The sequence below is a fragment of the Anoplopoma fimbria genome, chromosome 17, assembly GCF_027596085.1.
Source record: "Anoplopoma fimbria isolate UVic2021 breed Golden Eagle Sablefish chromosome 17, Afim_UVic_2022, whole genome shotgun sequence".
Taxonomy (NCBI): Eukaryota; Metazoa; Chordata; class Actinopteri; order Perciformes; family Anoplopomatidae; genus Anoplopoma; species Anoplopoma fimbria.
In genome coordinates, this window is record NC_072465.1 from 1467113 (window position 1) to 1473201 (window position 6089).

The following is a 6089-nucleotide window of genomic DNA, read 5'->3' on the forward strand; positions in this document are numbered from 1 at the left end:
TGATAAACAGCTCACCCTAATTTCATGCAAACCACTTTGTTAAGGCGAGCAGAAATATGAATACATATTAACAAATGTTTCCTAACTGCTCATTTTTTCAACTTTAACAATAGCTTCACAGTGCATTTACTCAACCCATTGAAATGATGTTTCCTTTCATTTATGACTCACTCACTCTAGTTTAAGTTTCAGGATTATTATTCATCAGCTTCTCACTGGGCTCAAACACAGTCCAAAGGGGCAATTTTCAAAACCAAAATGAATCTTTTTCATAAATGGGAAGCTAACTGATGGGCTTTTATGTGGTCTGTTGCTTTCTGTTATGTTGAATTGATTTTACTTTTCTTCTTCCTTTTCCAGTGAAAATGGAACTGAAATTCACCAAAAACCAGTGAGAGACAGCATGGCTTGCAACTCTCTTTCAGGCAGTAGCACATATGTTTAATAATATTAAAATAATATTTAAACAGGTCCTATTTGACTGTAGAGCGCAGTCAGAAAGGTAGCAGATTGGTACGTCTGTCAATACTACAGCTAGGTTGTGCCATGCAATATAAATCATGTGAAACAACATTTTAATACGGTCTGGGTTGAAAAACAGTGAACACATCATTTGAGTTTTATTTAATGACGTTGGAATAATATTTTATGACTTGATCATTAAATACTACTTTATGTCTATACTGAGAAGTGCCTAACACTGTGGGGAATGGAAGCAGTCTGGAGGGATAGAAAACTCTGATTGGTTGGTCTGGAGATAGAGATCGCTGGCTGTACTTGGAAAGTCCCCAGATGAACAACAATTTTACATTTAGTTCATTCTCTTGATTGTGGAGATGGTTTGGAGATATGGATTTGATGTTGTGTCTGTAGCAGACAGGTCATCATAACCTCTCCAAATATTTATCTTGAACTCAGTCAAGCTATTATAGTAATACTGGAAGAAAACAAGTTTACTTTCAGCATTGTCCATACAGTATTATCAGTATTTTTGTTAGAATTACCTTGACTACAGAAATGTCTAACTGTTGACTTTCATCGATTTATTATCTTATTATGAGATGTAGTTTGGATATTGATTTAACGGGCTGGCCACCTCTGCTAGTACTCTGAAAGATATCTGAGCCCAGTTGAATTGTTACTAGACTGTAGTCCACTATAATGTCATTTTGTTTACACTACCCCCATTTTATGTCAATTTGAATTGCTGTCATGGAAGTCACATTAAAATCTCTTAGTTTAATACTGAATAAACAATGTGAACTCCAGGTTACATGTATCATTCTTTCTTCATTTTCACATAGGCTCCAAGCTTATTATTACATTATGGCCTTATTACATTATGGTTGTATAAATACTCCAGTTGTACTGTAGTCTAGCGTATTAAAAAATGTTCACGTAGCAATTCTACTTCAATTCAATTCTTCTAATAACAACAAAGAATTGCTTATTCATCACCTGGACGGTGTTGAATAACCAAAATTCAAGATGCACTTTAAACTATATTTATACATTTGACCCTCTGACTTGCACTGCTTGGCAACCTTACATAACTATCATGAAGGCATGAAATTTATCCACTACAAACAAGGAGAGAGTACATTGTATCTGAAAAATAATCGCCACTCATCATAACTTTCTTGTGTTTTCTCTGTGCACAAATTCCAAAAGTGTGTTTATAAACCAATGGTGAGCTGGAGAGATCAGTTTTCATGGCTGCTCTTTACTTGTCCTTTCTTTACCCTTACACATGAAATATGTTTTGCACTTGATTTAAGTTTAACTATAGAAGAAGTGTCTCACTCCTCTCAATGCATATAGATTAATTCTTCAATTCATAGTTAAAGGAAATTACATTCAGGACACAAACCCGAGTTAGTTGCAGTGAAGGAAGAAGTATTCAAAACATCTGTTTTAGTAAATATAGTGATACCATACTATAGGAATATTCAATCACAGGGAAAAAAGTCCTGCATTAAAGGTCATTACATTACTGGACCATTATTAATAATGCATTAATATGTAACATGCTATAGCTGGTTGAGGTGGAGCTATTTTGAAATTATTTCTTATTGATTAAATTAAATGATAAATCCCCAAAATAACCTGTATAATTCTATCGAAAAAACAAATCTGGATTAAAAGCATGGTGTATAAGACCTATTTGAGTTCATCTAATAGGGCTATAGGGGGACGTCAGGCAGATAAGGAAGTGCATGGATATATTGATTCAAACAAACTAAACAACATAGTATTAGGATAACATTTTTGCTTAAGCGGTCAGAGTGTACGGCCAACGAAGTTGTTGTTCATCTTTTCCCTGCTGTGTGTTTATTCATTATTATATTGTCACAATCATCTTCTAGCATCTGCAGATTTTCCCAGAACCACACCAGATTAACTGTATCTGAGCAGAGCAGACAGAAACGGGAATAAAGGGAGAAAACAGAGCAACAACTGGGCTCAAGCAGAACAGAGCCCTTTAATGTGTTTTTTTAAAGGTTTGCCAGAGTCGTTCAGTAGGAATGCGTGTTCAGGCCAATACATCAATGTGTGGAGAAATCAGGGGACTTTTACTGTTTGAGATTTTCTTTCCTCCCTTTTATTCTTTTTCACTCTTGAAAGTGGCCACAGCAGTAAGGTCTCATGAAAACAATTCCTTTTTTTTTTGTTTGTGCGCATGTGTACTTGTGTGTTTACATGTGTGTGCTGTCCACTGGGTGTGAAATGTTGCCCATCATCTGCTTCTTTTGTCTAAAGTTCACCGATAGGAGGATCAGAATTAGGCTGGTAGGCAAAGGCCTGTATTGAGGTCAGCTACTGTATGTTTGTGTGTGTGTGTGTGTGTGTGTGTGTGTGTGTGTGTGTGTGTGTGTGTGTGTGTGTGTGTGTGTGTGTGTGTGTGTGTGTGTGTGTGTGTGTGTGTGTGTGTGTGTGTGTGTGAGTGTGTGAGAGAGAGAGAGAAAAGATTAGAAAAGTGTGTATATGAGGGAGGCTATTCAAATGACTCAGGTTAGACAGAGAGGCAATTCAAGCTTCTCAGTGGGAGTAGAGACACAGAGGACATCTCTGGACATATGCAACTGTTCTGCAGGAAGCAACGATGTAGTCGACCCTCATTTCCTTTTGCATGTACGCACACGTGCAAAAAACACACATGCACAAACACACATACACAAGCTCAACAGATCAAAAATGATACACACCCCCTCCAGAAATTTCACATGCACAAAGCGGGCACAGGGGACAAGTGGCTATTGAATATTAACCATGAAATTACAAAGGCTGCATTCTAATGGAGGTGAAGAGGTCAGAAGCTGGGATGGAAATCATAAATTAATACCCCTGACATGACAAGCCGCTCGCCCTTGGCTCCCACCAAACACAGCTCTACCCTCCTCCACTGAAGTCACAAAGACACCTAGGAAATATTTGATTTATTATTAATTTTTGGTCAAAGGATTGCCAAAACAGACACAAGAACTCATACAATATGCCTGATATATTTCTGATGTGACTATTATATGAGGCAACAACCATGTAACCTTCATGTGTGGCTACATCTATAAGGGTTATTGTAAAAGTATTCTCAAGGGACCTCCATTACAATTTCAACTATTTTGCATCCTTTGCAATCCATTCAAATCTGCTCCTTTCATATCAGCGCTTTGGCAAAGTAATTTGTGATGATTCCGAATGGCAATTATGGTACAAATGTAGTGCTTGGTTGCTGATGGTGTGTGAGAGTTTGACTTTGCCAGACACAGAGAAAAAAGAACATAATGTTCGACTGCAAACTTGAATATGTTTCTAACTAGTTCTTTCACCCAGCGGCTCTTAAACAAAGGCCTTCAGATTAACTCATCGGTCCTCAAGCACACATGAAACTCACAAAAACACATTAATTTGACTGAAAGTTGATTATTAAATTGATTTATAATATCATGTACATGAAAGTGCTAAGGTGAAACAACACACAAAAAATGATTAATTATTACACAAAACTTAACATGATGAATCAAATACTTTGTCTCTTTTCAAGCTGTACAAATTTATTCTGTCACAAAAAAAGTTCTCTTTCTAAAATACAGTGTTTCAGAGTCATCCAACCAGAAGAAATCTGCAGAGAGGGAGGACATTTTTCTGAAGTGCAGTTCTTAAATCTTCATATGGAGCAATGAAGCATTAAATGGACTTTGTTTTCAATCTAACCTAAATCACATAGCAAAATCTTTTTCTCTCAGGGAGACCATTATCTGATCCTGTGCCTGCACACAGTTATGCACGTAGAGTTCTTTGGCAGTTGGTTACATTTTGAGTTAGATATAACATTGAAAGTTATAGCTTTCTAAATGTTTGCACAATACATCAACAAAAGCACCAAACACAACTTGGATTCACATCCAGAGTGACTTTAACTGGTTTCACATATAGAGACACAAAACACTCCATATTCTGGAGTACCGCGTATTCATATGACACCTTAACACCTTCACATTCAACATTAACATTTAGTTCCACATGCTTTGAACAGAGACCTAACCACAGTTATTTGAATAAGTCTTTGGTAAAAAATTGGGCCATAACTTAATGTGACATTAAAAAATACAGAAGTAGTCTGAACTCCGACAAAGTATTGAATATCTAATCTAAAGGAAGTATTTTTCAATTCAAGCCAAAGAACCTTGCAGTGTAATCAACTAAACTCTCTTTATTTATTGCATAAATCATACCCTGTCGCATCATGTTTCTCTTAAAGTCAGAGGTAAAACAGTGCAAACATCTCTGCACAATTTGCAGGAACACAGACAGATGAATTGTGAGTGCCAGTAAATAACTCTGGAAAACAACTAGAAACCTATAATACCACTACTGGCTGTAAATCAGAGGGAGGAGAGCTCTATTGGGCTGTGTGAGTCAGTGGAAGTGGTGCCAGTGAGTCCTTACAAAGAACCATCTTTTCTTCCTACATGAGAGGCAATGAAGACGGGAGCAGGGGCGGGTGGCATAGACATAGAAAGAAAGAAAGAAAGAAAGAAAGAAAGAAAGAAAGAAAGAAAGAAAGAAAGAAAGAAAGAAAGAAAGAAAGAAAGACAGGCGTTATTAGAAAAGTTACTTTGACATCACCATGTACTCTATTCTGTAACTTTTGTTGAAATGGAGTTGTGGAGATTAGCTGATCTTCAGATAATATTTTCAGCTCTAAGCATTAAGATATGATTTAGAGCCATTAAAATGCTTAATCAAAGTCTACAGCAACAAATCAACCTCATTAAAGCGCATATAACCATCATTCATAACACGGCACACTGTGTTCATTAGACGCTGATTACATGTTCTCCTCTTTAACAGCGCACACTGCACAGCAGTGTTTTACAACAAGTTGAACTAAACTAAAATCATGGCAAGCAGACAAGCTTGGATCAGCAACAAAAATGTGTGTGCGCTGTATCGAGTTACTCCCGCTGCAGGACTACTGAGGGAACCGCAGCCCAGTGGGCTTCCATGGACTACACACTCACTTATGCACACTCATACAAATACACAAGCACACAGGAGTTGGCAGGACTGAATACATTTGTTTCTGCTTCAGTCTCCCGGAAGCAGCAGGAGCAGCAGAGCAGTAGGCCAGAGCGGTGAGAGTGGGTGGAACACAGCCTGGGCGGAGGCTAGATGACCATTTACATGTGTGAGCCTTAAAAAGTTTCCCAGACCATCTGATATACCTTTTGACGTCAGTTAGTGTGAGAGCGATGAGACAACTAAAGGTTATCCACAGAAGCTGGAGCTCTGTTTTAGTAGAACTGCTTTAAAAGGGGAGGACTTGTGCAAAAGATATTCTTATAGGACACACACACAGTTGCCCCTGACTCCCAATATGATCTTGGAGTGATGTTCTCATTAAAAATGTCTATGTCCAGTGCTGATACAAACCCGCTCCCTTACTTCATCCCTGGTCTGTTGAACAAAGGCCATAAATCCTCCTTATACAACGATGACAGATATATTAATCTCCGGGTGGGGTCCCTCTGCTGTGAGAGAATCCGTTAGATAATGAATCACTGATGAATCACCTGAAAGATCTCACT